At 40.3% G+C, this 25,332-nt stretch overlaps 1 protein-coding gene across 9 annotated transcripts in view; it reads left to right on the top strand.

Annotated features, from left to right (window-relative positions):
- EOMES (eomesodermin) overlaps positions 1 to 25,332 on the top strand; it is a 193,061-nt gene that overhangs the window by 105,736 nt on the left and 61,993 nt on the right. For 8 of the 9 annotated variants that reach the window (XM_085569295.1, XM_085569272.1, XM_085569293.1 and 5 more), the window contains one exon: positions 25,239 to 25,332. The exons of the other annotated variant lie outside the window; for it this stretch is intronic. The gene's annotated coding sequence lies outside the window, so the exon portion shown is untranslated. The remainder of the gene's footprint in view (positions 1 to 25,238) is intronic. 9 annotated transcript variants of the gene reach the window in all.

Genomic DNA, 25,332 nt, shown 5'->3' with positions numbered 1-25,332 from the left:
CCACATCAGCTCTGATCTAGTCTGATTCAGCCTGCTGCTACAGAGTCACTTGAGGGGATCCTTCTGGGGATACCAAAGCAAAAACACTTTTTGCTTCGAGGATGAATATTTCTATTTTGGACACAAGGATCTCTCTTTTCCTCTTGTGGGATTTGGAGCAAAGACCACTGTCAGTTGTACCACCTGCTGGATGGAGCTGCTGGAGGGTGTCATCTTCCCAAATCCCCTTTTGTGCAGTTCTACTTACAGTCTGGTATAATATATATATATACACACACCAGATGTGTTCTCACAAAACAGCAAAATACTAGGCCTAATTACAAAAAAAGCAACACTTCATGCAAAGAAGGTTGGCCAGGTTGTTCCACTATGGAGGAAGCACTCTTTTTAACCCAGGTGCAACACATGAATAAATTTTGTCCAAATGTCAGACACATAATGCTTTCTACATTCTTGCAAGATATCCTGCATTTCTTCCCACTGTACTGGAATGCTGAGCAACAGCAAGAGCAGCAGAATGAAGCTATGAAGGCAAAAATGACCCAACAAAGCTGAATCTGAAACACCACAGCTGCTTCCCAATATCAAAGCTTAGGTATCTATGGATTAAATTGACAGTTGCCTAATTTTTGGTGCAGATTTCATCCCTGGGCAGCAACTACATTACTTGTTGTACACTTTACAACAGCAGAAAAAAAATGTGGGAACATTCCACTTCAAAAATTAGTAAGTTGTAAGGTTAAACTTTAGGCATTCTCCTTTAAATTGTGATCCTGTTAAAACATCAGGGCAAGGGAATTGGATTTGATCATTCTGTTACCTTTATGTTTGGTGGTAAAGAAGTTTATATAAGTGAGTTAACTGTTCAAAGTTTGTTTTTCCCAGATGGATGTGCCTCCAAGGATGGACATTGCCTTTGAATTAGATTTCGCAATTGTCATTGGCTGCATGTTGATTACTGAAATTAAGAATGGCTCAGACTCTTATCTAAGAGCAGGGTGGAGAGCTAGGTAAATGTTTCTTCCCTTAGCCTGTCTCCATGGCGGGACAGGGAGGGGTTTGTTTGCCTAATCAGCCTCTGATCTGAGGGTTTGTTTTGCAAAGGAGCCTGTGGGGCTGGTGTCCTTGGGTTCCCAAGCCTGAGGCAGTAGTGCTGGGAAAAATGTAATTTGGGCTCATCCTTAAAATTTATAAAGAGGATACATAACTTTTTATAACTGAAGCCAGTCATGCAGCAAAGCAAAAGTAAGTCAGAAATAAGTATTTTATTTAAAACTCAGTGCACTAAAAACCAGCCAAACAACCCCAAATATAGTCCAGTTCAACCTTTGTTTTATGCCATCATATTGTACTTGCTCTTTCTCTTCTCAAAATGACAGTTCTGGGATCTTGATGTCGACCTATGGAAGAGTGATTCCCAGACAGAGCATCTGGCTCCTTCCATGAGTCCTGAGGCAGTTGGTTGTGTTGGGGGCCATGGAGTTGCCTCTGGCTCTGACATGTCGCTTGATGGGGCTCAGTTGTGACTCTGCGCTGCTGAATGCTGCCTTGTTTTGACTTTCCCAAGAAGTCAGTTTGCACTTCTAAATTATTTCTGTAGTGATCATTCCCTTTAGGAAGTATTGTCGTTCCCTCCCAGCCTTTTCTACTCCTACAGCTGAATGCAGTAAGAGCAATGCTGTAAACAGCATCCTCAGCCTGCTGAGGGGCACAGCCTTTCCCAGTGCTACAACTGAGAATTACTTTGTTTTGCCTTCACTTTGCAACCTGAAACACAATACTTAGGGCTCCTTCTTGTCTGAGGATATACACAGGAGTAAGGATATGGATGTTGAAGGCATGAAGGGGGGTTTTTGTACCAGGAATGCAAGGAGGATTTAAGGATTTTACTCCTGAAGAGGCTGTAATTGCTAGCAAGGCCAGAGGAAGAAAACTGTGTGCCGTGACTTCTGTTGATCTGGTGTAGGAGTGATACACAGTGCTGTGCAGAACTGAGCCCCTCTGGTCTCAGGGCTGGATACTGCACATACATCCACACTGGCACAGAACTAAACAAAGTCCTTCCCTTTAGTAACTGATGTACAACAGTTTTACATGCTAATTAGATAGATTCATGCCATGACCTGTCTTTCACTTATAGACAAGTCCTAGACACAAGAACAGGTCCAAGAACAGAAATTTTAATCCCCTTTCCCATCCAGCCTGAGACATTTCCCTAAATCAGAGCCATTAAAGCTGCAAGTGGGCAAGGAGGATATGTAACTCAATTACAGAAGAGAAGACTATACCCAGCTGCAACTGATGTGGAAATTGAGTATGGCTACTGCAAATCACTGTGGAATTATACAAGCTGGCATTAAACAAGCAGCAGGGCAAATGAGCCCTGTACTGAGCTGCATGCTGCTGTGCTTACACAGCTCCTGAGTTAACATATCTAAATGCAGCACAGCTATCTCTACATATTGCTGCATTTTGCAAAATCCAGTGGGGACCAAAGAATAGGAATTGCTTAAAATATCTGGTCTGCCTTTCTGCAAGTTTAGCATCTTCTCTCATCTCAAAGCTCAAGAGACTATTCTGAAGCAGGGGAAAATCCTGTATGTAATTAACCAGCCCTGGCTTGTGTCCCCAAGCCCACTTTTCTGCAGACTAACTCCCTGGAGCTACAGCCAAAGAGTGCTGCATTTGTGCTTTGATATGGGGCATGCTGTGGTTGCAAATCCTGTTGTTTAATTGCTAGAGGCCATGCAGCACTGGCCCATGAGCAGTAGCATGGGAGCCAGAAAGAGACAAGAATTTCTTGGCCTGGATTCAATTATGTGCAGTGAGACTTGCAGACACCACAAAAGGTATGCAAGAGGCAGCTGGAGAAAGGTTAGGGATGCAGAAGATAAAAAGGGTTTACAGGCAAAAGCACCTTTATAAAAATAAGCAAAGTACCAAAATAAAACAGAGTAGTAACTACTTTAAACATGACATAGATAAAATAAGAGTGCACCTATTTTCCTTGAGAGAATACCTATCTTTTCAAGATGCATAGCCTTGATGTCTCATTTGGGCAGTGCAGCAGAGATGTACCGAACATTTTTTAGAAATTATACCCAAAACTCTAAAAGCTGGATCTTCCAATTAGGTGTAGACCAACACAGCCTATTTAGTAGAAGGCACAACTAACATTAAAAGTCTATTAATAGCAAAGCTTCTTGCCCTGCTGTAATTAGCACTGTGTGATTTTCCCTCTTGCCCCTATCCAAAGTATCAGGTATTTCAGAAGTTGTCATTAAGGTCAAAATATCAAAGAAGAGCTAATGATCTTTCTGTATGATAATAATTGCTGACAAGTGGCTTGAAGCTTAGATACACAAAGACTTTTTCAAGCAGCTACTCTGGGGTGGGCTTTAAAAATGTATTTTTCAAAAACTCACAGCTTCTTTGTCAAATGCTGCATTTTCATACAATTTTTGACTGAGCAGAGAAAGACCATCTTTAAGGGGCTGGATTGCCCATCTGGGGTCAGTGCAAAAGAATGGAACAGATTTTTTTATAATTATTTATAAGATGTCTGCTTTCATAACTCTGTTCCTTGAGTGTCAGACAACCTCGGGGGCCCTTGGCCACCCCCCGCCATGTGTTGGTCATCAGTAATGATTCATTCCTTGAAAAGCATGGAGCAACTCTTAAATCCATCTATGTTCCCCTCCCTCCCCATGTTGTCCATCTTCTTTTCATATGGAATTTAAGATTTGAGGGTATCAGAAACACATTTCTTCAGGTCTCCCTACAACTCAGATGCTGTTTTCAATGGAAAGATCATTAGCAGTGTATTTGTAATGTTTCTTTTGATCCTGCAGCCCCACCCTGCGAAAAAGCTCTTCAGAGGCACATTCTGGGCATTGATATTACCTCACAGTCTAGTGACTGCTCCCTTCTGCCATAATTCTTATTCATAGTTTGGTAACTCTAGTGGCCTCAATCATTGTGCAAGGTGCTGCACAAATCCTTAGGGTTTATCTAGAAAACATTTTACATTCCAAGTTTAAATGGCTTGGCTGATTGACTGATAGTGTAACAATATACTAGGCTGGACAGACCATTGATCCTCATTCCAGGATTCAAATGTTATTGTCTCTCTTTACATTTACTGTAAATGCCCCAGAAATGTTTGTCCTCTGGGGGGGAAAAAAAAGGGGGCAGTGTTTACCTCTTTCAAATATATTTGGAACAACAATCTCAGCTAAAAATGTAATCTAAACTAACAACCTTGCTGTCTCTTCCAAGGCTTGATAAGGTTTATAGTCTAAGATCACAGTGAAAGGTCCTCTTGGAAGACAACCTAAAGTAGTTTAAGCATCACCACCCCATCTCTTCATTAAAACACTGAATTTGAACAAACAACTGCACCAGCACTCCTGTTTCACAGTGCCAGCAGAACCAGTTTCATTTGAAGAGCCTTTGTCCTCAGTAACTTCTGGAATTCCTACAGCTATACTTGCAAGAGAACATCTCACTATGGCTGGGATAGACAACATAGGATCAGAAACAGCCACAAAATGACCGGTGTTTTTTTCTTGGATTTTGACCGTGACTCCTAAAACTAGTAAATAGGATGTTGGTTTCTAAAACTAATAATTAAGATGTTCCAAGAATCTAAAGCAGTTTCCCTATAAGGGAAGGAAGAGCTGCTTGTTGGACATTTCCTGGTGAATGGCATCTGCCTATAGTAGGTGAACAAAGGTGTAATTTTCGTCATTTTGTCCACTATCATGAAGTGGTAGCAAGTTAAACACTGGATGAATGTGTCAGACTGGTTTATATATGCCTTTGCAGCTAGAACTGTAAATACTTTAAACTGTAGTCTACTCTCTACTGCTTGGAGTGGATAAATAAATGCATTGTTTTGGCCATATCATTTTCCAGCTGATCTACAGAAAAACAGGGACAGACAATCCCCCCCAGGGGCTGCCCTGTAACAAGGAACTGTTGAAAATTTTCCATCAAGTTCCCAACTTTTTCATTAAAGTTGTTTTGGTTAGTTGTTATTGTCTGAAGATCTCTCAAAACTTTTTTCATAGAGCAGAAAGGCTTGTTCACCATTCTTGGCAAAGTTAGCGCATGTTGTCAGCCAGTTTTGGAGAGTGCTTCTTTTGGAGCTCCCCTCTCTGGGGATAGAGGTCAATGTTGAAAGGGAATGGGTAGACAACGAGGGCAAATGCTTGTCAAGGAAGACTGAGATTGACAGGAAAATGCATTGTTTTCTGCAACCTGGAGATGATGTCACATTTGGTCAAGTTGGAGACACTTTTTTTATCAGGAGGCCTACTGATTGGAAAGGTCAGCAAGTCTAGAACAGGGCTGTCTGATTCAATGTCATGGCACAAACTGGCTTCACCCAGAATTGAGGTTATACATTCTATCTTCTCTCTTTTCTGCGTGCTCTCTGCTTTGGCTCCCTTCTGCAGAGCTCTGGAGGAAGGCACAGGGAGTTCCATGTGGAAGCAACTTCGGGGCACAGCAGCAGAAATTTGAAATAAATGCACCACTAGAGGGCATCTTCTCGTTCTCACAGCTGGAATAGAATCCTGTTCACCACTGCAGAATGTGAGCCCAGTATTTACAGCTAAAGGTAAAAAATTATCCTGGAGCTTAATGTCTCCAGCATATTTTTTTTTCTTTAATGAACACATCCTTGTGCCCTCAAAAGAAGAATACACTGAAACTCATTAATAAGGAAAGTTTAAGATGGTATATCAAGCTCTGCATGTTACCAAAGTTTGACAAAGATCATCCTGAATGTACAGAAATTGATGTTTGCTTATTTTCCTGCATGTGCAGAGAGCAAATGGGCTTTGAGAGAAAGAGGGAGGAACTCAATTTCCCAAGTGCCCTTATGAATACACTTGGCATTAATCCATGCAGAGATGCTGAAGGAAGTCAGGAGACTGTTCTCACTGTCTAATACAATGGCCTTTTTCTGCTATGCTTTAATTCTTCCTGAGAACTAAAGAATTACATATATTTATCAATTTTAATTTAGGTGTGCTTTCTTCACAGGTTTGGTTGATTGCCTTTGCTTTTCTAAGTACTTCATGTGGTTTTGGTACACTAAGTTTTATGAACCCTGGGGAGCTCATATGGTAGCTGCAGAGCAGTTTCTGAGCCACTGCAGCAGGAAGACCTGCACACAACTGGCTGGAGGCTGGCTGGACACAGCCCACAACACATCAGTGTGGCTATTGATTCACCCATGGTCAGTTGTTTTCTTTTGTGTGTAGACTTTCCCTCCTCCTCTCTCAAAGAGGTCCCAACACAAGGTACCTCAGGCCTTCTCTTCAACACCGCCATCTCCAGAGTGGAGGGAAAATAATTTTATTTCAGCTCTAAAATAAAACTGCAATGGTCTCCACTTGATAGATCTGATTCCAGGTTAAAGATAATCCAAACCTTCCTGTCCAGTCCTCTCCAGGCTTGCCTTCTGCAGCTGAGGGATGATAGTCTTCCACAAGTGCAGACTAAGCCTCATCCCTTCCTTCACCCTTTCTCAACAGAAACCCTCAGATGTGCCATACTGTGCCAAATCCTTTACAGTGGTTTTGTGATGTGAGTTAGTATCTGCTGGAGATGCTGAGCTGAGATGTGAACTCATTTCACAGAGGGCTCGACCTGAATTCCCTGAAGTGAGAGTCTTGTCCTTTTACTCACTGAGCTCCCTCTTTTTGTACTTAATCAAATCCTAAATCCTCTGAAGTGAAAAAATGCACATTTTGTTTTCAATGACTTGCTGAAGCTGAATGCTTCTCACAACCAGCAAGGCCTATGAAACTAGTATTTATTAAGGATGAGTGATTTCTCACACTTATTCTGTTTCTATCCAAGGCAGCCGACTTGGTCCACCTGGGTTTCAGAACTGAGATATCACATTTCCCACGTCTCATGCCTTCTCTGTACTTGCCCTGCATTATTTATTAAGGCACTGAGTGCTCCTGGGGTTCACTGTCAGGCAGGGTCAGACTGCTTTGGGCTCACCTCTGCTGCCACAGTGTTGGAAGACTGATGCACTAGCCAGTTTATTGAGCAGACTGGTCTTGCAGCTGGTGCTGCAAATTGAGGTTATCTATATTATATTGAGGTTATATATTGTATAACCTCAGTGCTGGAGCTTAGAAGCTACTCAGTGGAGAAACTCAGAGGAAACTGGGAATCAAAGCAAAAGTGAGGACCTGGGGTTTCTGACTCTGCAGGAAGATAAGTAGATTAATTGGTGTCTCCCTCAGAGCTGTTTTGGCTATCAATTCTTTCAGGTCAGGCAAGGTTGCAATATCCCTGCTAGCAGTAACACTCTTAATGACTGAGTTGATCAAATCAGTGTCATCCATTTGGATCTTTCTTGCCAGGCTGGACTTGTAGAAGAGTTTCAGCAACTTTTCCATCAAGAGTCTTACCAAACTGGCTGGGGGGGAGCAGGGGGGTGGGGGGGAGCAAAATGCTATTTAGTATTAAAGATTTGTTGCTATTTTTAAACTGCTAATTGGATCTCCCCTCTGAATCATTCCAGATCAAACACGTATGTGGTTAACTAAGGCTCTGATTTGGAAATTTGTTGTTGACTTTTGTCCCAGTGAAAAAAGAGTTGTAGCAGCCTGGCCTGCATGGACACTTTATCTTCCCTACAATTATGATATTTCTGTAGGTTAGTAGGAACAGTGGCTGATTGCAATAGGAGAAAAGCATAAACAAGCATTAGTGACTTGGGAAAAAAATGTTCTATGAAAGAAAGAGCTGTTAATTTTCATGGTATTTCTGTATTTTCCAAGAGATAGGCAGTGTGGCCCAAATCTGCCTGAGATGGTGAGAAGTGTGAGTGCTCCATTAAACCTGGTGTTTGGGGAGATCACATACTACTACTAGCAGCAAAAGAAGAAGCATATACATATGGCTCATCCTTGGACTCCAGAAAAGGGGCAGATGCTTCCTAGATCTTGCAAGTCAAGTTTCATATTTTAAAATTATTGTTCACTTCATTGATTAAAAGGTTATGTTTTTAAAATTATTTCTAATCAAATGCACTGTGGCACTGGGAGCTGGAGTGGTTTTTTGTCTGAAGCCTATATCATTCATCCTGCTTCATGAAAACAGCTGGATCTCATGTTTGAGTCTTTATAACTGAACTGAATGTTTAGGCTGTCTTTTTCCATCAAATGTGTGATTTAACAGTGCAGCAGTGAAAGAATCTAGGACAGTTTCTGAATTGCAGATTTCTGTACTAGCTGTTTGCGAAGCAAGAAGAAAAAGAAAAGACAGACTGCTGGCAGAAAAGTACAATACTACTACAATAAGCATACACCACATTCCATTTGATGGACAGCAGTGCCTATTCCCATAGAAAATAGCTGGGATTCATGTGGATTAGTTCCTCATGAAATGTGTGTAGAAATCCAAATATTCTCTTCTCAAACATGTCAGTTGCCGTTCTGTTTTCTTCTAGTCACTTACTAATATTAGAAGCCTCAAACTGTGAAACCAAAGTTGCAGGAAAGGCATTGTGTGTTTGCAAAAAAAAAAAAAACCAACAAAATTAGGCCTGTGTGGGTCCATCCTGCAATCTTTCCTCCTGCAAAGCTTCCCATGGCCCTGTGTGTGTCCATGTCTATGCCCACGCACGTGGGTTCCCATTTGCAACAAATGGCTCTGTCCCTTTTCTTCAGGATCTGTCAAAATGAGCATCTGTACAATGTTCAGCTCTGCGCTTGACTGAAAGCTTGAGAAGTTAAAAGCTTTTAGAAGTCTCAAAAAAAATCAACAACATGCACAAATAACTAAAAACACATGAGAGATGAGAAAAAGAAATAATGCAGCATGCAGTAACATTTGGAACCTTTCTCTCTTTTTAGTGGTATCAGAGAGGCTCAGCAAAAAAGGGACCCCTAGAATCCACAGGGTGGCTCTCAGAAACACAGCAACATCTGAACAGTGCATGAGAGCTGAGGCTACAGGGAAAACCTCCATGAAAAATAAAAGGAAAGAAAAGAAAGGGAAAAAAAAAACCACATGGCTTTTTTTAAAGCTCTGTACAGATGCAGTGACAATTTGATGAGTTCTTCTTCTTTTTTTGCTTTCATGCAAATTGATAGCCTGCTCTTGGGAAAGGTCTACAGTGGTTGTGAGCATCCTATTGTCTGCTTGAAGTTACAAGCTGACTGGATAAGCTAAGAAAAGAAGCTTTGTGGAAAAGTGAAAAGGTGTTTGACAATGTCAGGAATTCTGTGTTGCTAGTGGGCAGGCACTCAGAGCTAAGGCTCATAGGCAAATTCACAACATTAAGAAAATTGCAGTGGAACCAATGTAATGCCAGTGCCAAATACTCAAAAAGACACTAAGTTCTGCCTCACAGGGTCATAAGAGTATTATAATACTGCATGGCTTTTTCAGACAACAATGTACTGTTTTGATATGTTTTCTGGTTTTTTACTGCTGTGTGTTCTCACGGTTTGCCCTGCAACCACAGGGATACTTTTGGTATTCTTTAGATGAAAGCTGTTCCTTCAGCTTCTTCAAGAAGAAAATTGAGAGTGTGGCCTTTAAGAAAATTATCAAATGTGACAAGTGTTGCAGTAAAGTCACAAACAGTGAACCGATTTTTATTATGATGATTTGGCTTCTTATGGGTAAGAACACAGTTGCACTTCTGTTTTGCTTGCTCTCTAAAGCCTTGTGTGTATAAACCTTGCCTTCCCTTGTCATACCAGCTTTTCTCTGACCCCAAAGAGGACAGCTAGACTTCTCAGGCATCGTTAGCTAGTGTTGCCTGTCTTGCCTTACTGCCTGTCAATATGGGAATAGATTCACTCCAGCAGTAATGTGGATGAACATCTGAGCTTAAGCTGTGGTAGAGGGTGAGCAGTCACAGTGCAAAACCAGTTACAGGCACTGTGAGGGCGTATGAGGATTTGTCCCCTGAAATTTATGAGTGTGGTAAGCTGAAGTGCTCTGTGATCCTTTCCTGGTCTGTTGTGAAAGGGTTTCAATTTCCTTCCCATCTCATCACAGAATACTACGGAAGATGTTGGAGGACTGCTGACTACAAGGAATAGCTTTGTGTTCATCAAAAAGCAAGAGGGTTAAGAGACCCCTTACTGAAGGTTTTACTTGGGAGTTCACCCCCTAAGGCAGGCCAGAGCATTAATCACCCTGAATTACCCCAGGTGTAATCTGGTAGTAGCTTTCTTGGCAAGGGAACATGCAAAGTTAGAGAGTGTGAGTTAATGAGTTAATTCTGCAGCTAATATGGGCACCTGTGAAAAAGTGGTGGTGACCATATTTTACACTTTCTTTATGTGGCTTCTCTGTTGGAGAATTACTGTATTAATAGCAGAATGGTGAGAAATTCATAGGGATACCTTGGTTGGTTGGACTTGAGTACTTTGAACCTGGCTGTATATCAAAGTACTTTTACCTGCATGTTTTGGTCCAGAGCATGCTGGGTATGAACTTCCATTGTCCTGAAACAAAAACAGTTTTTTATTCCTATAACAAGTAAATAAAAGAGGGTGTAAGACAGGACTGCTCTCATGTGGTAGCATTTATCACCCACAGGTGTGACAGGTGACCATACACGATGCAGGACAGGGGAAAGCCAGGCTGGTTATTATTAAGTCAAAGCTACAACCCATGTCAAGGCTCTAAGCTTGTCTCCCCTTGAAAATATTAACTGCTAGAAGTGAACAATAATACCTCAGTGAAAACTCAGTTTATATAAGCAAAAGAGTTCCATTACAAAACACCCTCTTTGCAGGAGTTCAATTTTAGGCATAAAAAAAGTAAGAGTGAGTTTGGTTTGGGCACCTGGAGAGATAGCCCATCTTGATCTAATAAAATCATTTGAAGCCACTAATTAATCTGCTACTAGGTTTCTCCTATAAGCTCTCTAGGGGTTGAGAGTGCAGGGTATGACTGGCAGTTTTCTAGTACAGAAGATAGGTGAAGTGTAGATAACATTTGCAAGAGAGTTCCTTTGGGATTGTAGATGCCCACATTAAATTAAATAAGCTATGATGGCAAAAGGTTGGAAGTTCTGCCCTTTTATTTTCTAGCTTTTTGCCAGCATGGGTTTTTCAACTCTGAGCCAGCAGAGCTACACTAGGAAAGCCTTTCAGAGGAACCCAGACACATTTTCTTAGCATCTGTAGATAAGACATCAGAGTAAGGCTTGCAATATTTTGATTGCGGTACAGCAATCTGAAAGTTCACAAGGTGAGGAGCACTTCTCACCAAGAATATACACTGCAAACTGTATTTAGAAATAACATTTTTAATTAAAAACAGCATTTCTGATCCTGTTGGCAGTAGCTATGGGGCATAAGTGAAGATATATAATCTGACAGGAGATGTTTGGAATCTTGATGCAAGAGACTGCAAACCAGTTTCAAGCCTGCTTGAATAATCAAATTAAGAACTTCCCTTCTTAGGCATACATTTCTGAAGTGGCACATGCTGGTCTGGCACAGAGCACTCATTATTGCCAATAACAGCTGACATCAAAGGCTTTCCTGTTATGAAAATTTGTAAAGATGCAAGTACAGACCCTTTGTGTAGAACCCGGCTGTAGTTTCACAGTATAACATTTTTGGTGCCACATTCATCTTTGAAAGTTATGGTTCCTTCTGGTTCCCAGAGCTTGTCTGCAGTTATCTCTCTGCTGTGTTGCTATACTGCTTTAGGATCTAGGAGAAAAACAAACCAAACATTTTTATTTTTGCTTTGGATTATTTTACTGATTTACTTTGCAGCACAGCCCCCTGCACAGTGATAAGATGTGTGACCAACTGTGACATGAAGGTGGCAATAAGTCATTAAGACATATATTAGGAGTGGGATTGGATGTGGGTGGGCTCACCAACCACCAACTTTGTGATGGAGGCAGGGTCTTGTGAGACTGTGCAGTACTGGACAAAGTCTGTCATTGCAAGTCCCACTATAATTTCCTTGGCTGTACGGCCTGCAACCCCAGCCCTGGAAACCACTGCATAGGAGTGCCTTGCTTGGCCATCACCAGCTGCAACCCCATTCTATCCAATCTGAGAAATTTGAGCTTGGATCCATTGCTTCTTTATGCTCTTTCTGTGAATTCAAGAACCCATGGGCTGCCAGGCCCTTCCCAGTAGAGCTCCTGCTTCTCTTGGGCTCACAACATCACCTCCAACAGAAGCAATGACACTCCTGCTATGGGCACCACATAGTGCCCATACTGCCTTTTTGGGTTGTGGCAGAGCTCTGGGCATTGCCTGCATGGAACTTAATACACAGAACCTTTTTACACTGTAAGAAACAGAGGACCTGTGCGGGATTTGAGGGAGAGACTCATACCATGTAGGAGTGGACCAGCCCATGGCTGGGGCTTGTGTCTCTTGTAGTGATCAGTGGAAAGTAAGATCCCAGAACAAAATCTGTGCCCCATTTACTGAGGCATGTGGCTCATCATCTTCCTGTGCTCCAGGGAGGTTTGGACAGGAGGCAGAGGGGTATCGCTCTGGTGTGATGCAACACCAGAGGGAGCGACAATTCTTGGGCAAAGGGCTTGTCCAAGTCCCAGTCATTTATTCCACATGCCCCAGCCAGTGCAGGGGGCCAGGGAGACATTGGGATGAGACTGCTCCACCAGTGAGCAAACATATGTGATACAGCCTCAGTCCTTGCTTCCCCCTACAGCCCCTTTGATGAAGGGACCTCTGATTGCTCACCCTCTGAAGCCTTGGATGCTCACTTGGTGACTTTACTGCCCTGGTACCCAAGTACCTAGCAGCAGGCATGCCCTCTTTGGCCAGTGTCCCAAGAAAGGGCCATCCAGACCTCCCTGTGCATCAGGCAGGCAGCTCCGGAAGGAAAAGACACTATACATCCTTGACAGTGTGACTACAGCTTATTTTAACACTGCTGGTTTGTCTCATCACTTGTCACTCACCATGTAGCACAGTAAAAACTAGAAAGCAAGCTGAATGCAGTAAGTAAAGGCAGTAAAGCAGGATCTTGCACATTGAAGTTGCTTCCCTGTTGATCTTAGTGCATCTTGCCTTGCCAAAATTAAAGCAAAATACAATGCTAGGTGGCTCTGAATGAGCTACCAGCGTTTTGCTTCTACAGAGATTTTAATCTCTAATGGGACTTACAGCATTAGGAAGGGCTAATGTAAACAGCTCCCAGCTTAAAGGCATTTTTGGTTCCTTTTTCATCACTTGCTCCAGCAGTGTTCACCAGTGGAATAACTGGGACTGCTGCTCTCATTCATTGTCACCATTTTTCCTGAGTATTCTTCTCACTTCTGTCACTGTCAATTAGAGGCAGGTTTATTCCATTCAGCTTCCTATGCCTGATTCAGAAGAGCTACAGAAGACACAGAGAAATCTGAAGCTCTCTTAGCTCCTTTGGAGTGTGTCACCATAAATCATCCCAGCCAAAAGGCCATATGCCACTTTGTGCTACACTCTCTCAGTTAATAAAATGCGTTAGATCTTAATGCCTTGGGGCAAAAGGATGAGTCTAATGGGTCATGCTTTTTCTATTTCAGGACACCAGGTAAACTGATAGTTCTGCATTAATGACAACTCCTTTAACTTACCTCACACTAAAGAGACACTGAAGAAATAGTTCTAATATTTTTCATGGCTTCAGCCACTGCCTCAAAATGCATAAGAAAGGAGGATAGTAAGTAAAAAATCACAACATTTTACAAATGCATATTTACAAACCTCAGAGGAGTGTTTACCTTGGTTTTTGAAGCCTTTCACATTCACCTTTTCTAGCTATCCTTGCACAAGGTAGAAAAGTTATTTCACTGAGACGATCAAAAGAGGACCAAAATCGCCACTTAATCACAAGACTTGAAAAATCAGTACTAACAGATAACTTCTAAACTCATCAATTAATACCAGAGATAAAAATTTCAAAGTTTGGCAAAACTGATAATATAAATAATTTTTACATTTTCATTCTGAAAGGCTATCAGAGCAGACCTCATTCGTGTTGGATGCTATAAAAATGTAAAAGAAGTCTCTTCACAATTTAAAAGATTCTCCTAAAAGAGGTAAAAAATGTTAATTTTGGCATCATTTAAGGAACTCTCTATTAGCTCAAGAAAGACAATCCAGTGTACAGAAGTGTTCACAGATAAGATTTCTCTTTTTAGATTTTATGCACATTTTGTATTTTGCACATAAGGCAAAGTGAAAATTAGTGTAGGTTCTCCTGACAGGTTTAAACAATTATCTTTCTTATAGCAATAACCTCATTTTATCCCTGAACTGTTAAACAAAATAAGTGACAAAGAACAATTAAACCATTAATCTCAATTTAGGATCCTAATGCACACCCGTGGTCAGAAGAGCCCAAGTCCTTAATTTTCATCAGAACCCATTTTTAAATGGTTTAATGCTGCCTCTGATTGTCAAGTGCTAAAATATGAATCTTCACACTTGTGAGTCACTGGTGTAACTAAACTCTGACTTTGGCATCAGAGAGTTTCCTGGGAGTAATGCTAGCTGGGGCCATGAAAACATCTGAGTCACGATTTCCGGGGTAATTCTAGCCCACCTTTGTCAAAACTGAACAAACTCCCACGTTCTCCCTCTTTGCCTCACCAGCAACCCCCAGCAACTCCCTTTGGTGGTGACTGGGTGGGTGACAGCTTGATTTTGGGCTTTTTGTCAGAGTGAAAATTACTCACTGCTCCTGCCTCTTCTGACAGCATCAACGCTGGCTTCCATAAAGGCGTTAAAATACATGCCTTCCTCAGATAGGCAAATTCCTCTTGACAGAACATCCTCAACCAGTGCATGTACAGGGGAGTGGAAATAGGAACAGGTACAGTTTTGCTTCAGGTCTTAGGCCTGGTAGCTGTGAACACCTTGTGTCTCACACACTCCCAGCTAGATGTGTGATGAAAAGGGGTGTAGCTACAGCTGTACCATAGCTGGATATTTTTAGAAGCAAATGTCTGTCTGTAAATAAGAAAACATGGAAGATGTAAATCAGTAAAATATTGTCTCTGGTGTCAGTGTAATGAGCTAACTACTCATTTTCTCCCAGTAACAGGGTAGAAAATTAGAGGATATTTTGTCACATGGAAAAAACCAATAAAAATGTCTTTCTTCCATGCTCTGAAAATTTAGAAAAAATAATCATCAGTAAAGTTGAAGGAAACAGCTTTTCTTTTTTTTGATTTCCTGATCTCTCATCTTCTGGAGTCTTCTTGGATTACCTTGGTTGGAAAAATGGCTATCTAGGCTTTGTGATGGGGTTTTTTTGCATTAGAGGTGTGGAAAATGAACCACAAGGAGGGAGATTGGAAGTCTAGGTGCAAGAAGGTAGATATTGTACTCATAATGGCCTGTTAAACATCACAATTGGGATGCAGCACATCCTTAACTGTGCAGTTTCTGCAGAAAATCATTTTTCTGGAACAACTGCTGTTAGCAACAACTGGGACTGAAGCCCTGAGGTACTGACTGGCAGCAGAGGAAACTGCATTCCACAACCTCCTTAGGAGCCATAGTCCAGAAGACATTACCAAGAACAGACAACAGAACCCCATTTTTCCATTCCTTCCAGCAAATCACAAGTCCTTCAAGGGGTTACTCACTCAGATGCTTTCATTAGATCTTGCTGGAAGTTTTACCTTTGGAAAGGTGGATTTGACATGTTCACTTTCTCACTGGAATGCTTGTGTTCAGGCTCTGTTTCTTTGCAGGGCTGTGTATGCAGCCTGGCAAATTAATGTTCCTTATAAGTATGAAAATTAGGGAGGAAAATGCTTTTAAAATACCTTCTCCCCTCAACTGAAGTTATGTAATTGTCATTAGCAAGTGTAGAACTAGCCACTGTCTATGTTACAAAAAGATAATGAGCCTAATCTCTCCCACTTTCCGTCCAGCAACTCAGTCATGGCACAATTATATTAGTACCAAATATATACAAATAATTGTGCAGATTTGGTTATTACTTATAATGTTATCACTAGAGCCTGAAAATTACTTGTGCTGCTTTCAGGAATGAACCAATACTTCAACTCTTCTGGAGGCCTTTCTGAGGATTCAGCCCCAGTACTGTTCTTTTGGTTTGGGTTTTGCAGAATGAGTGTCTAAAGAGATCAATCTAAAATTAGGGTCAGATAAGAGAGTTCACTATGAAAATAGTTCACAGAGTTATCTGCATCTGACAAAGAGTTATGTACAGTCTTGATGACTTCAATTACACCATGTATGGGTACAGAAATCTAGTTTTGCAATATTAAGCATAAGGACCAAAGGGTTCAATAAAACTTTCTCCTAGAGCAATTTCTGAGGGACATGGGTAAGCCTGTTAATTGACTGGTTTCTTGTTCACACTGAGGTCTTAAGTGGTCTAGATAACACTTAATTTTTGGGGTTTTTTTGTTGGTTTTTTTTTTTTTTTTTTTTTTGTAATCAACTGCTTGCTTTAGGTCAATCAATTAATTAATTTAAAAAAGCACACCATAAACAAACCCACACAAACAACAGAATATATAAAGGGAACAATTATTCTGGGAGACACCCTTAACATTATAACATTTTCCATGGTCTGACATCTACACACTGTCTGGGCAAAGTACACAAGTAAATATTTTTTATTAATGCTGAACAAAATTGATGTCTAACATCAAAGCATTTATTTCTTTGCAAGGGCTAGCCATACACCAGAATTATACTTTGTGTTTTGATTGATGACAAATTCTACAAGAAATAGCTTAATAACACAATAAAATTGATTGCACAACTAAAATAAGGCAAAAAATTGATTACCTATAAGCTGCAAATGTAGTTAATCAGAATCTTCTGTCGGCTTCAGGTGGGTCCCCGGATTTTCTAGAGTTAAAAATCTTCGGGTGGAGATGTTGGCATTTGGCTACAATCAAAAGTGGTGTAGCGCACCTGGAGACCAGTGGCAGCTTACACAGGGTTGGGGATTTGCCTTTCAGACCAGGATGAGGTGTCTCATAGAAAATTAAGAGGGAGTATTTATTCCTCTGAACCCTTCCCCGCATTTAGCACTGGGATCTGCATGAGAAAATAAGCTTGCTTCCAGTGCTGTTGATGGAAAAATAATTTATGCATGGTGTCTTGGCTGATGCTTGTATACAAAAGTGCCTTCATGTGTGACTATACCATTGGTCCCTGGCAGTCTCCTTGGAGAGTTAATTTACATTTAGATGGTCCTAACTTGGCTTTGAAAATAATATTTCTTTGAGGAGAAGAAAGATATGTACTTATGTTTTCAGTTGTTTGCCAGACTAGCTTATTAAGGAAGTGGAATTCGGGTAGTTTTACTCGGGCAGTAATAACCCACAGGACTTCTACCAGCCTTCTCTGTCTTCAAAGTCCTGTGCAAATACAGGCTGATTAATCACACCGATGAGCACCCGATGCTTGTTGGAAAAAAGCGTTTTGTTCTGTAGGGGAAAAATAAAAAAAAAACAAGTTAATGAGCCATTAAAAACACAATATCCATTTACTCCCCCACTGTCAAAACAGACTGAAGCTTCAAATAACTTGTAGGCACACCCAAATCTGTATACATTGGTGATTCGAGGAATTTTGTTCCCGCTCTCGGTGCCTTCAATCTCAGTTAATTTTTCTCATTGTCCTTACATTTCCTAGCATCTGAAAACTTCAAGGGTGTAGAGAAGAAAAACAGCCGAGGAATTCAACTTCTTTTCTACCTGGCTGTTAAGGTAATCACCGTGCTGTTGTTTGAAGAGGAGAGCCAGACGGGCTGGAACAATAGTAACGTGTATAAACTTTCCCCATTCACCTCAAAGGGTTTCAGTTCTAACACCTCATTAAGATGGTTTAAATGCAAAAGCTGCCGTTTTGTTGTTGATTATCATATCAGAAACCTTCACCTAACGTACTTAATTAGTACAGCTGCAAGCCCTGGCATGTCTTCATGGAGGAGTAGGTTTCAAGCTGTCTAAAGACTGGAATCGAAAGTCAAGTGCTCCTTAAGGCTGGTGATCCACAGCTGGCTTTGTCAATGCTTGCAGTCTTTCTCTCTTTTCTACTTTTCTTTTGTCATTCTTATTTCATAGACATAATGTTGTTTTAGCCCATGTTGAATTTGTACCCACATAACACTTACTAAGATCACAGCTGAATATCTGCGAGAGATAGTAGTTAATGTTTTCCTGCAATTCGGTGTGAGATATAATTTTGAAGAGTGAATTTCTTCCTCTATCTTTCCTTCCAAAGACTCATTGTAATAGGCGCTGCTAACTTCCTCCTCTGCATCTTGTTAGAGCGGTTCGACCTCAGTTAAAATGAGGCTTTATTGGCATGACAAGCTTGTCACCAGTGTTAGGGAGAAAAGAATCATGCTGCTCTGAGCATGAACCAATGGCAAGTACTTTGTAATACAACCATCAAAATAATACAAACATATCAATATACAACCATCAATCAGAAAAAAGAGGGGTGACAAAGGAAGATCCTGGTGCGGAGCCTTAGTTGGTCCCGGCTCTGTGGATTTGCTGGGAACCAACCTGAAGCAGCTCTTCTTGAGTGCTGGACTGCGCTTAGCACTGCTGGGATGTCAGGTGGCTGGGGAAAGGATGTGTTTGAGCAAGGAAAATGCCAGACCTGAAACACCTGCACTGTAGTTTGTGAATTCCCTAAATTGCAGTCAAATGCCATCGGTGTCAATGTGCTACAAATACCTATCTAAGGCAGTTTAGGAGACTGAAATTCATTAGCTGTCTTTAAATAAGCTGATGGACAGATAAGATCTTTACCACACTATGGTCCTATAAGGACTTTCTTTCTGGATACCCTCATCATCTGCATTTTTACAAACCAGCACATCTAAGGTAGCATCTGGATGCTGTCTGAGAGAAACTATATATGAAAATTCCAGATTTTTACCACAATAGCTTGCCCTTTTGGCCCCTTGCATCCCCAAATTGTTTCGTTTGCCTTTAAATATGCATAGTGTGTTACCTCTGCCTGCAAATGGCACTTAACTAAAATTCAAACAAATCTCCTCTGACTCAGAGCTACCTGCATTTCTCGTTGCTGAAAAAAAGATGTTTTGAGATGCTTCACTGCCACTGTTGGAGGACAGTGGGCTCCATGGACTTATGTTTGAGCAAGACCATTCTTACACTTTGTGTCACCGTGATAGGCACAGGTGAGCAGTCATTTCTGGCTGCGAATGAGTTCATTCACGTTTGCCTAATTCCAGTTTGACCATGCCAGTTCCTGCCTAGGCTGCAACTTGAAACAATGGTTTAGCACAGCTTCTTGGGCTTGTGCTCCAGCAAAAGGTTTTCCTCATCTACAGGTACTGCAGCCACCTGTTGTTAGCCCTGGCCAGTTTATCTAGTGTAAACAGAAAGTAATTCTATTCAATCTAATTGTCATCTTGTCTTTTGACCCTGCTAACAAACAAAATGGTGTCAGTTACCAAGAATATTTTAGGGGAGAGAAGTGGTAGGGGGAGGAACGAAGTAGATTTATGAGGTTCTATACAGGGATCAGTAATCCCTCTGACACTGTATACAACCAGAGCTTAAAATACAGTGATCTTGTATGTAGCTGCTTTCTTACAGTGGAAGATTTCTTAGTGACTAGGTTATCTTTCTCTTCCCAGAGGGACCATGTCAACCAACCCCAAAAGAAATAATCTAGCTGTTGTCATGGTCTTTTCCATTTTTCTGCCTCACAATGACAGACTGTAGGCTGGAGTTTAAGCATGTGTGCTTCATGATTGATTTCACATGGCTGTGAAATCTTGTAGTATATGCCACTGACATGACTCTCCTTTGAATTGAGTAATGTGGTGGCTGCAGTGCTGAAGTGAGCTCTGCTGAACTCTTTGATTTTTCTCCTTGAAAATGTTCCTTCAAGCTCCCCCTTATCTGCATTCTAGTTTTCTCTGCACTGTAGGATATATTTTTACCTATTGGACTTGAGAAGTAAAAGAGTTCAGTGGGAGAAGCTTACTGCATGCATAAAGCAAATTCAGAAAAGGCCCAGACAAACCAAGAAATTTTGTTTGTTTGGTCATCTGTTGTCATGCATGTTGGAGTTCACCTATGACAGCAGTTGTTGAGGAATAACTCAGGAGCATTTTTCTTAAGACTGTATATGTTTTCACTCAACTGACACAGATTTTGAAAGAGAGTTAAAAAGGAATGAGCCCTTTGAAATAAGTTGCATCATGAGTTTTTCTAGGACAGACTCCAAGTATGGTAAAACCTTACTTAGGCTTGTTCCTAGCCATTAACACACTAGGTACAAATTTCTAGTCCTCACTCATGTGGGGACCATCTGTGTGAGTAATACCTTGTTTGACTAGAAGTGGTCCTTGGGTGACTCAGTATTCAGCGGTATGACTAAGAGTTAGAGTCAGGTCCCCAAACACTGAAGAAAGAATTTAGTATTCTTTACATGTCAGTTGTGTGCACAACCATCATTGAATTAAAGATGATCAATTGCTAATGCTGAAACAATAAGAGTTTCCACTGTGTAGGTGATTTTTAAGGAATTGCTTCTCTCATGGGGAATTGGCATTTCCCCATGCACAAACATATGGCTTTCTTAGACTAATCTGAGAAAAAAAAGTGCTCCAGAAAGATTCAGACTACCACATTAATTTATAACCTAAGAACAAAGCAGGAAGTAGCGATCCATATAAAACATAGAAAAGGGATTTAAGGCACATCTTTTATGGTATAGAATGTAATTAAGAAGTAGTTACTTGTATAGATATGGTTTGTTAAGGGAAGGAGTAAATCAGGGGAGGAGAAAGATCTTTATATCTCACATTTTTAAAGTAATGGTTTCTTGTAAAAGAGAGGAAAGGACTAAATTTACAAAGAAACAAAAGAGAAACTAGAATGAGCAGCAAGATGGGGAGGAAGGAGAGCTTTGTGGTTGTAACACTCAACAAGGACCAGCTCAGTAGATCTAGGTTCACTTTTTTGGTCTCCCAGAGGTTTCTCCTCTTTGAGCAAATCACATCTTTGTATTTTGTTCTCTCTATGCCAAACAGTGGAACACTTCATTTTGGCTGAAATCTCTCCTGGGCTGGTCTTCTTCACCTGTGTGTACCTGTTAAACATAGCTGTTATTTTACAAATACTACATCCTAATATCCTTAAAGAGTTTTGATGAACTTGCACATGCTTTTGCAGAATTCTTGTAATAGACTGGCTTTTGATAATCTAGTAACAACCTGATGGTGTCATTTTCCCCAAGCCCTCAGTACAAAGTCTCTCATGAAAGTGCAGAACTTCTACAGAAGTAGAAAAGAAAATACAGGAGGAAACACAATTGCAAACACATCAGCAAATATATCCAGTGTTTGCAAGGTAGGAGTCATTTATTCTTCTCCTGTACTTCCTGGAGTAGTTTTTCTAGGTACCAATCAAGTCTTATCATTATAAGAGTTGCAGTTTAGCCTTACAACACCTGTCAAAGTGTAGAAAGGGAAAGCAACACCTTCCATTAGAGAACAAGTGGAACTGACGCACAGGCTGAATTGAAACTCAGATTGCCTGGAACTTAGCAAAAAGCCCAGGAATAAGCTTAACTCTCCTCAGTCTGTGCATTACTTTACTCCATAAAAGTTTATTTCATCTCACCTAACTTTAGATGAAAAAAACCAGATACAGTAGAAAATCCCAGTGAATGGTGGAAGGAGTAACTTAGACTAATATCTAAATCACCATCATCTAGATGAAACATCTGGTTTTCCACTGAATATGCAAAGAACTTCAATGGAATGTTCAAAATTATGTAAGTAATTTGCTATACCATTTAGTTTTTTTGTTGTATAATTCCTTTTTCTCAGAAACAATCTTTGCTACAGAGCACTGATGCATTTTTGGTGCAATGCCACAATTTTAACTTAGACATTGATGGTATTACTTCTCTTTTGATAGTTGAAATAGATGTTATAATTAGATAATTTGTCAAATCCCAGCCAAGAGATATTCTGAACTTGGGATGCTAGACAAGTGAAGGAAAAGACCTTGAAATACTGGATTTTTTTCTGCCTATGAATCCTAAAATACTCTCTTATGTAAGTTGAAAATTTTAAACATGTTGCTGATTATATGAAACTACTTTAAAATTCATTAACAAAATTAGGGTGGCAGGAAAAACCTAAGAGAAAGAGAGACTATTTGACTTGATGTTACCAATATCAGGGGAAAAAAACCCAGAAATTTAGCTGTGTGCCATGCACTGTCTCACACACCCACTGTGTTCTATAGAGCTCTCTTGGTTTTAAGCTAGTCTAGTGTTGATAATTCCCATTTTCTTTTTGTTTTTCTTACAATTATTTATCTAAACTACAGTCTCCTGCTATCAGAAGCATTTACTTTCATTTTCACTTCATGGCATTTTGAACTAGGCATTTAAAGTGTCTGAATCACTCCAGGTACATGTGGATTGCTTTCATTAGTGTATAGCTTCTCCATTAAAAGAAGAAAAAAAAAGGTGCTATAGTTTTGTATCTTGGTGAATCCCTTGATGTAGTTTTTCATCTTCCACCAGACCAGTTTCACTGTTGTTGATATCCCTATGCAAAATATAAGAAGAAATGAGCTCACTGTGGAAATAATAGCATTAAATAGAAAAGCTTCTTGTAAATGGAGAAAATTCCTGATAAGGGAGACCTGAAATATTTTGTTTCTTGAAACAGCAAACTGATTATATTTAAAAAAAAAAAAAAAAAAAAACAAAGCTAAGGAAAAGCAGAAAGCAAAAACTGAGGGGAGAAAGAACAATAAAATTTGGGCAGCACTCTATATACTTACATGTATAATATATTTCCAATGAGTGTAACTTTAGGTGTTAGGTAAGACAAGAGTTATTAAAACAGCACAACTATATTTTACGCTTAATACAGAGAATGTTATGCTTTATTCAACAGAGTTTTTTCTAATAAATGCTGGTGATTAAAGCAGTAGCCAGTGAGACAGCACATTTATCTCTATATCGATACTACAAAACAAGAGGCAACCTAAAACATTTTCGCTTCACTGACTTTTTGGCTACCCTCAATCCCTCTAGGCAACAGCACTTTCTGCAGCCTGTGTTTGTGTTTCAGCAGAGCCTGGAAAGAAATAGCTCTTTGAATGCATTTCTGATAGTGCATATCTAAGTGCATCTCTAACATGATGCATTTACTGCTACTTCTAACTGAAAACCCTTCTCCAGATTCTATATAATGTGTATAAACAACATGCCTTTCATTTTTAAACAACCAATCTCTCTGTTGTCCCAAGTGTAGCTTCATAGTGTAGCTAACCATGTGCGGCTGTGACCTTGCTCTGGGTACTGAGCTCAATGCTGCTCATGTAGGAATAGTCACACTAAAAACGCCAGACAAACAAGTTGCTCCTTCTTGGTGTTGTTTGCTCCTGTGGGGCTCATCCCATGTTTCCCAGCCCTGCAGGAACATGGTCTGCTCTGGGAGGCTGTGCTAACAAACTGGTGTAAAACATGCCTGGTGTTGACCCAAGGGGAAAGTCATGGACAGGTGCTGGAGAACTGCTGGCATTCCAGTGGGTTGGCAGGCAGTTTTACTGCAAAGTGAGCAGGTTGTTAACTTTAGTGAAAAAAATTAAAGCAAACTTAAGTTCTTCAGTGGCCTTGTTAGCTGAAAACTCCAAAAATATAGCTAAGACCACGTCACAGGTTTCTGTGCTTTAACAGGGTTGCATGGGGGACAACTGTGGAGCACTAGACTTGTTTAGATCTGCAACCAAAACATGTAAATAGTGGCCAGCAAAACTCCTGAATTGTGATCTTAAAGCATTTTCTGCCCCCTCAGAGTACTACCAGCAACACAACAAAACCAGCAAATACACATGATTATACTAGAGACATGAGGAAGATAAAAGGGGAAACAAAATTACTCTACAAGCACTGCCACATGATTGCTCTAGAGAAAACACTGTGCTTTGCTTAATTTAAGAGACAAAAGACCAGAAAAAGACCTTTGGACTCTGGATCGTGTAATGCCATGCTTCGCCTCTTCTGTTGCTAAAGTTCACTTATCTGGCTTATGTCTAAACATGTTTCTGATATAGTTTCTCTAACAAGCATGAATTTTATTTCAGGGGTTTTTTTTGAGAATGTTAATTAATGAATCTGTTTTTGTTAGACTCTGATTCCAAAGGACAATAAATCCAGTCATGGGATTTCTAGTACAAGTGTTGTACTCTTTCTGCAAGGTTTAATTTTTTCAAAGAAGTGGTGAAGGTAACTTCATCCTGGCAGACTCTACACTAGATCAGTTACTGTCTGCCATGTTGTGAGGAATCACAGCCAGCACTTACAGCAATTTACATTATATCCTGGCATCCTTTAAATTTGAATGGAGTAAGGTTATGGATATGTACAACTGGTGGGGACTAGCTGATGATTTTTAAGATTACACTATATTATGGACTTATTTCATTTGTCTACATCCTGTATATCACAACATGTTGTTTATATGTCCATGTCAAAGGTTTGTATTCAATGGGAACTATTCTGATTTAAGTCAAGATACAAATTTTAACAGATGTAGAAACATTTGAATTATATAGATCCTGCCTTAAGGAAGGGATATTTTCGTTTGGTAGAGAATTATGAGAAGCAAATTTGTCTCCAAATACAGCATAAAAATATCCCCCACTAGAATATTGTACAACATTTCTTCTGCTTGCATGGGGATAATGCAAAGGAGGCTGGAGAAAGCACCTTCCTCCAGTGAAGCACTTGTAAATCAATTCTTTAAAATCAAGAGCTACTTTGTTGTCATGTATACAAGTATAAGTCTTTAACTGAACAAGCAAACAAAAAGATTCAGTAACTGAAAAGGAATGCTAAGTAAATTCATGCTAGGAATAAGATGTGCTGCTGGGTTGGTTAAATTGTGAGGAGAATAAATGATTGGTGGAAACCACTGGCAGCAATTGTAGAATTTCAACTTCTTGGTGTTTTTATAACAAGGCAAGACATTTCTTTAAAAGATTTGTTTAATCACATAAGTGTTCCTGGGGTCAATTTAGATGCAACTCTGTGAGACTGTAATGTATATAAATATTATATAGCATCTTGTGAACTGGATGAATAGCCTCATACTAACTTTTGCATAGTATGGGATTGTGTGCAGGCAGGGTTTTAGCCAGTTTAATTGCATCACTGTGAAAAGACCTCATGACTTTTACTTCAATGCAGGATTTGACCCATGTCTCTCTGCAGTTCTGCCACGACTGAATCCAAATTCTTATCTACAGCATGGAAACTTAAACTCCTGGATCAACTCTGGCTG

This window comes from Lonchura striata, chromosome 2 (assembly GCF_050655825.1).
Source record: "Lonchura striata isolate lonStrDom1 chromosome 2, ASM5065582v1, whole genome shotgun sequence".
Classification (NCBI taxonomy): Eukaryota; Metazoa; Chordata; class Aves; order Passeriformes; family Estrildidae; genus Lonchura; species Lonchura striata.
This window is presented reverse-complemented; position numbering and strand designations above follow the sequence as displayed.